This window comes from Sebastes fasciatus, chromosome 8 (assembly GCF_043250625.1).
Source record: "Sebastes fasciatus isolate fSebFas1 chromosome 8, fSebFas1.pri, whole genome shotgun sequence".
Lineage (NCBI taxonomy): Eukaryota > Metazoa > Chordata > Actinopteri > Perciformes > Sebastidae > Sebastes > Sebastes fasciatus.
The window spans coordinates 446,761-454,207 of record NC_133802.1 but is presented as its reverse complement, the minus strand read 5'-3'; positions in this window follow the sequence as shown (position 1 = coordinate 454,207).

Here is a 7,447-nt window from a genome sequence, read left to right as displayed (position 1 = left end):
GGAGTTAGTGAGTGATTGACAGCTGCTCAGAGACGGCAAGGCTCCAGCTCAGCTCTGATTGGTTGTTTTCCTCCGGTCTGTGAAATCTTACAGATGCCATTAGGAGCACCGGAGGACACAGAGGAACATGATTTTTTTCAGATTACCTGTCTCATGCACCACTGTCAGGATATAGTGACAGTTTTATATAAGTAACCTTTTTGAATCCTATTTGTTCCATTTCTACCTACTGCTGCTTTAAACAGTCCCATGTGCCCAAAAGCTACATTTATTATGATGTAGAAGAAAATGGCTGTATCTCAGAAACTACAAGGAGCACAATCAAGTATTTGGTATCTATGAACTCATAACAAGTTGAATATCAAAGATATGCACACGTATGCAGTGTAAAAAATGTCATGGAAAACAATGTTAGCATTTTTCCTAATTTTTCAAAAGTCCTGATTTTGACTATTATTGACTAATAAAAGTGTGATTTTTCATTCCATCTAAAAATTTCAAAGTTGTACTGTTATATACTTGCCCAAAGTATGTCCGTACCAAATTTCAACACATTTGACCAATCAGAACAAATGTGGCATTTTCCCTCATCATACTAAATACAATCTTTGGGCACAAATGGGTTAATGAAGCTCATCAAGCCAAGTCACTTCTTGTTGATTGTGATGATTCACATCTATTGTAATCATTTGAAGCTGTAGTTTGTCATCATTTATTTGAAATGCAAGGTGTGTCCAATATTTTGTCATCTCCTGGACTCAACAGTGTCAACAAGAAGTGAACAGAAGCTTGAGAATAGTGGGGTTCTGTACTGGACGGTTGGATGGGATTATACTGGAGTTAGCCAGGTGTCTCTGACAAACGCAGTGGAAAACATTTCAATTGTTTGTGCACTGATCAGCGATTCAAAGTCAGATTGTGGGTTTATGACATTGCCTATAGAGTGCTGCAGGAATGAGTGCTAAAACTCAGAAATGAGTTTGCATTTTAGCACTTTGGGTTCCGTCGTCTGGTCAACGGGTTTTTAGTTAGATGGCTGAACTTTGGTCTGTGGTTAACAAGCTGAAGAGACTTTAACGTTTTGTTCTACGACATAAAATACATAAAAAAAATACCCCCACTCATACATTTTTGAGCTTTTACGTGTCTTAAAAAAGGCGGTGGCTAACAAGTGGCTAAATGAGACTACTAAATGTCATCACGCCACTCGTCCTCCTTCACAGCCTCGTTGTGTTTACTCACTCTCATGCCACCGTGATGTAGTTTGTTTATAGCCTAACGTTAGCTTTTTACTTCTGCTGATTGCATTCATGCTTCAAATATCATAGAGGTGTTCATTTGTGAAGATTATCTTGCTGAACAAAACGTGTAAGTATCATAAAAGTGTGTTTAGCTTATTTTCTGCAATAATCCAAAACCCAACGGAACAATCCCATCGGCTCTTTGCCGAGGCAACCAGGGTTGGCCCTAACTTCGTGGTTGGGCTTTAAAAATGTGTCATCCCTGGAGTACTCCATTTCAAAATACATTCAAACATCACTGTAAGCGGTCATGTTGTAATGGCACCAGTCCAAGAACAAGTTTTATTGCCTTCCATATTTATCTCAAATAGGGAAGTCATCAGTAAACGTGGGTCACAAGCAATAATACAAACCATGTACAAATCAAATAACATTTAGGCTGTCCTGAATACAAAAAGGAGGACACTGTCTTTAACAAGCTTATAAAATAACTGCATAGAAAAACCTGTCATTTTAAAAGCAAATCAATATAAAAGTGACTTCCCCCAATGGCTTCATAACACGTCTTGTACAAGGTTTGTTAGGTGGAGAAAAAAACTCACAATAAAACATATTGCAGATACTAGAGAGAACAACTGAAACATGGCTGATAAATAGTGCAGACAAGCTTTTCTTGCATTTTGATTGTTGCTGAGTATTTATTGATCATGTTAACTGTGACATACTAAAATCCCACCACCTGTGTCACGCCTAGCTCTGCTAATTGAACACACACCTGCTCCTCATCCGTCAGTACTCACTCTTGCTGTAACTATCTTATCTTTGGTATTGCCTCTGTGTTTTTCACAACTAAATCTGAAGGTTTCTCTGCACCCTTGTGCAGGAAGTCTCAGCCTTCCCTCAAAACAACACACGCATCAAAAAACAATCCTATTTCTTCTGTCTTCCAATCTGTCTTTCTCCACTCCCTGCCTGTTAAGACTTCACCAGCTTCATATGAAGTATTCCTTCTTTTCGCTCACAGCCTGGTTATTGTACTCCTCGTCGGGGTCCTCGCCTGGAGCCGGCTCCCCCGTCGTCCTGTAGTCTCCTTTGTTGTGGCAGAGGTACCGGTACAGCAGGAAGCCCAAAGCAGCTACCGTCAGCAGGATGAGAACTATAACCACTGGAAAAAAATGAGGCAAAAAAAGAATCTTTTTTGAATGCCGTTTTGAGACATTATGATAAGAAACAGCTCAGGATAAAGTGTGAACGCGTACCTGCTACAACTGCGGAGTCTGGACTGGAGGGGGCTGCTGTGGTTACCACTGAAATTCAAACAAGTTGTTTTTAAATCACTGGGGACTGGGAACAGACTAGGTAGAAAGGTCATACCATTGTTCTACTGTGCAGGAGAGGAAGTCAATTGTCTCACAACATACTTTCCAACCCTCCCCATTTTCCTGGGAGCCTCCTGTTTTTCATTGTCCTCTCCCAGTTTCCTCCCGGGGTCACAATTCTCCTGCATTTCTCCCAATTTATGAGAAACGGTCACTTTTTTCCCCTTTTCATTATCTCACTCTGTTTCTGGCACTGTGCAGCGTGTATAAGCTCTACTGTTTCCTCCCGGACAACAATACAGCTACACCTAATGCCATTTCCTGGGGGAAGAGAGCTGCTCGCAGTTTGAGCTGCGCTCGCCGCTGGGTTCAACGCACATTGTCAGTGTGCACTACACCCAAAGTTGGGCTTTTGACAGCAAAAAGCCGTCGTGGTTTGGCGCAAGCCCTTGGAAATAATGGGTCTGAAAGGATCTTCAGTGAGAGAATGAGAGAAATGGACAGTAGTAGACCTAGTCTAGCAGGGGCAGAGATTTAATGAATGAAACCTGATGCCAGAGATTCACACAGGTTCACATTACTCCGTCAAATTAAAAGTATTTAACATAAAACTGCTGTTGCAGTGTACTTTACAATGATAATTATTTTGTTATTTTCATTCTTTAAAAGTCACCAGAATGCAGGAAACAAAGTGTCTGAAACTCTACCCCGACACCCCTCGCTTTGCTTTTGAAATCCTCCTCATGTTTGAGGTCTCAAGGTTGGCAAGTATGTCTCACAACTGTGTGGGTCCAGGAGGAGACTGGTTTGTAATAGAAAACATAAGAAAGTGTAGGAGTTACCCTGAATCATGGTGGTGTCTGCTTGTGTGGGAAGCGATGTTAAAGGCCCCATATCTGATGCTGGAACAAAACACAAGCATGACATGTGTTGATAAAACAGCACAAACTATCAGGTTACCATATCAGGATACTTGTTGGCTGCAACTCAGAGATTTGAAGCCAAGCGAGTAAGTTCACAACACTCACTCTCTGTCGCATTTGTGTATGTGGTGAGGGTTGTCGAGGGCGCCATATCGGAATCTGGAAGATAAAAAAAGTGAGTTAAAAATGTCACAGGGCTCTTTCTCTTCAGCACACTGTCTGCTAGGAGGGAGTTGTGTAACCACATAGCTGCTGGCTGAGGAGGGCATATTAAGTGTTGTGACACGGTAATCTGGTTATTAGGGGCTGGGACTGAAACAAACCTGTCAACCTCTTGTTGTTTATTTCAGAATCCTCTGTGTCACAATGACTTAATCAGAGAACACACCGGTGGTAGAAGTACTGAGAGCATTTCATTTAGTAAAAGTAGCAATACCACACTATAAAAACACTCCATAACAAGTCCTGCATCGAAATTTGTAGAAGTACAAAAGTAGAAGTACAAAAGTATCATCAGCAATAGAGACAGATTAATCGATCGATAGAAAATTAATCAGTTGGTATTTTGAGAATTCTTTTAGCAACGATGCCAACAAAGGTTATTAAATGTGAGAGTGTCCTGCTTTTCTTGGTCATAAGTTACTCAAAATTTTACATTTTGGGGTTTGGTGGAACAACATCTGATGACGTCGCCTTGGGCTTGAGGATATTGTAACGGGCATTTGTTCACCATTTTCTTACGTTTGTAGACCAAATGATTAATAGAGAAAGTAATCTGAAGATTATTTAATTACAGCCCTGATCAGCAAAATGTAAGAAAATGTACTTAAAGGGACAGTGTGTAGCATTTGGTGGCATCTAGCAGTGTGGTTGCAGATTGCAACCAACTCCGCTCACTCCTCCCTTTCCAAGACTGCAGTAACGTGAGCCGCTGACTGCAAAACCGAGATAACACTGTTCGCCTCGCTCAGAAGCCATCCATACCATAATAACACTACTTTAGGAGCAACGGAAGTCAGACGGCACCACCACGGTTTTACACTCACGTTACCACAGTTTCACAAGCGTGTCAGAGAACTACGGTGGCCTCCAGGTAACATTAAAACTCTAAAGTCTCTCTAGAGCCAGAGTTTGGTTTGTCCGTTCTGGGCTACTGTAGAAACATTGAGGACTCCGTGAAGAGGACCCGCTCCCTATGTACATATGAAGGACTCATTCTAAGTAACGAAAACACAGCCATTCTTAGTTTCAGGGGATTATAAAAAATTCCATTTCTGCTAATAGATCCCCGAAATACTACATACTTTGCCTTTAAAAGTATCAAAAGTAAAAGTCCTCTCATTAGGCAGCAGAATGGCCCCAGTCATTATTATGTCCTATTATTGGATTATTGGATCTGGTGGAGGTGGAGCCAGTTCTAACTACAAAACTAACCGTTGGATAGGTTCATCCATGCCACATATCATATTCTATATAAGATCATCAACTGTTTTGTATGTAAAAGCTGAATCTGCAAAGTGTCGATATCTAATCATGAAGAGAAATGTAGTTCTGGGCTGCAACTAATGATTGTTTTATTGATTCATCTGCACATTATTTTCTCAATTAGTTGATGTTCTAGAGCACAAGTTGACGTCATTCAATGTCTTATTTTGTTCGACCAACAGTTCAGAACTCAGTCTACTATAACGTTACAGAGAAACAGAAAATGATTGTCTTTTCTTCTTGAAAAACTGCTTTATGAAAATGGTAGACAATTACTTTCATTCCAATCAACTAATTGATTAATCATCGAATGTCTGTAATAAGTAGCATGAAATTAAAATACTTTGGTAAAGTCTGACAACCTCAATATATTACTCTGAAGTATAGCATGTCTATTATTATTTTATTTAAATATACCTTCAAGAATCAAAGGCGTCATAACAGGAAGATAGTACAGATAGGAAGACCGACATACAAGCACTTCATTGAAGTTGATTAAAAGGTGGACTTACTGTTCATGGTTATTATTAGTGGCAGAGAACTCACTGGCTCCCTGGAAGGACACAAACACCAGAGAACTCACTGGCTACCTGCAAATTGTATCTGTGCTGTTTGTGTCACTTGTGTGGACTGTGCTACTGCCTCTTGGCCAGGTCATCATTGTAAATGAGAATTGGTTCTCAATTGATTTTACCTGGTTAAATAAAAGGTCAAATAAAATAAAATAAACTCACTGGCTACCTGCAAAGACACAAACACCAGAGAACTCACTGGCTACCTGCAAAGACACAAACACCAGAGAACTCACTGACTACCTGCAAAGACACAAACACCAGAGAACTCACTGACTACCTGCAAAGACACAAACACCAGAGAACTCACTGACTACCTGCAAAGACACAAACACCAGAGAACTCACTGACTACCTGCAAAGACACAAACACCAGAGAACTCACTGGCTACCTGGAAAGACACAAGAAACAAACAAGCACACATCTCACTCACATTTCCGCATCACGTTGTCAAACTATGTTCACGTTACACATTATTGATTCAGCAGATTAACTGGTCAACACCTTTCCCTCCATTGTTAGCGACACACTGACTTTCTTTGTCTCAGTCGAAGCTTTTTAAAAAGAAATACAACTTCTTCTTCGTCCTCATTAAGTTAACTTACTTAACATAAAGTCCCCTCGAAGAGAAACAGCGACGTTTAAACCACGTTTTCTTCGTGATTCTCAACCGATCAACAATCAGACAACATATGAGACAACATCCATCCAGCTGCAGCTGTTGGTTCACCTACCTGGTGGCAGCGGAGCAGGACACACACCGAACTGCTGCTTAACAAACCCGCTTTATTCCCTCCTCAACCCGAGGCAGAGAACACCAACACACACTGGATAACTTCACTTGGAAATTGAAGCTGCGTGCGAGTGTGTGGAGTCGTGTGAGAGTGCATGTGTGAGAGTGCATGTGTGAACTCCAGTAATAGTCAGGAGCTGTACTTCTTCTCACAGCCCTCGTGAGTCGTGCTCGTCATGCTGCTGCACACGCTCTCCATTTCCGCCCCTCCCTTTCCTCCCCTCTCCGTGTCAAAGATGGTCTATCAGCAAGATGTATCACTCCTGAGGTAAAAATGTGGAGCAGAGTAGAGAAGTAGGAGGACGTGCTAGTTATCTACCTAGCTAGCTAGAAATCTTATTTTAAGGTAGATCTGATTTTTTTTTACATTTCATAATTTTCTTATTTTGACTGTCCATTCTACAATAAAATACAATTAAATTATTTTCATATGAATAAATTTAGCCTACTAATTTTTCAGTTAAATTAAGTATTCCAATATATTATTTCCATGGTCTAGTAAAGTTCAATCAATATCTGTGAACATGATCTCCTCTCTCTCAAAGCCAGAAACCAGAGAAGTAAGTCTCAAACTTGTGATGGCATCGGGTATAAAATGTGGAGTTGCTCCACAGACAATGAATGGGGAGACTAATTTTGTGGACACACAGAATGTTTCTTTTTTATACCCAAATGAGCTTTATTCTATTGTAATGTTCTCAGTTGTGAAACAGAAAATGTTCACATATAGTCAGAACATTCCTCTGGATGCTCTCAGTGTCATCTGTAACATCTCTCCCCATTAATTGTCTATTGAGCAGCTCCACACTTTATAAGATAAGATAAGATAAGATGAACCTTTATTAATCCCTGGGAGGAAATTCAGGTGTCAAAGCAGCAAAGCGCAGGTATACATAGTGAATGAACATAGCGTGTACTGTCCATCAATAAAAAATGTAGTATACAATAAATAGATGTTATATGTACAGTCTATAAAATGGTATATGGGATGTAGTGTAAAGTAAGTTTAAAGTGTAAAGTGCACCAGTGGTTAGAAGAGGTGGTTGCAGGTAGTGCAGATAGATGCAGATAGTCCAGATAGTGCGTGTTTTAAGTTTAAGGTCCTCATAGTTTT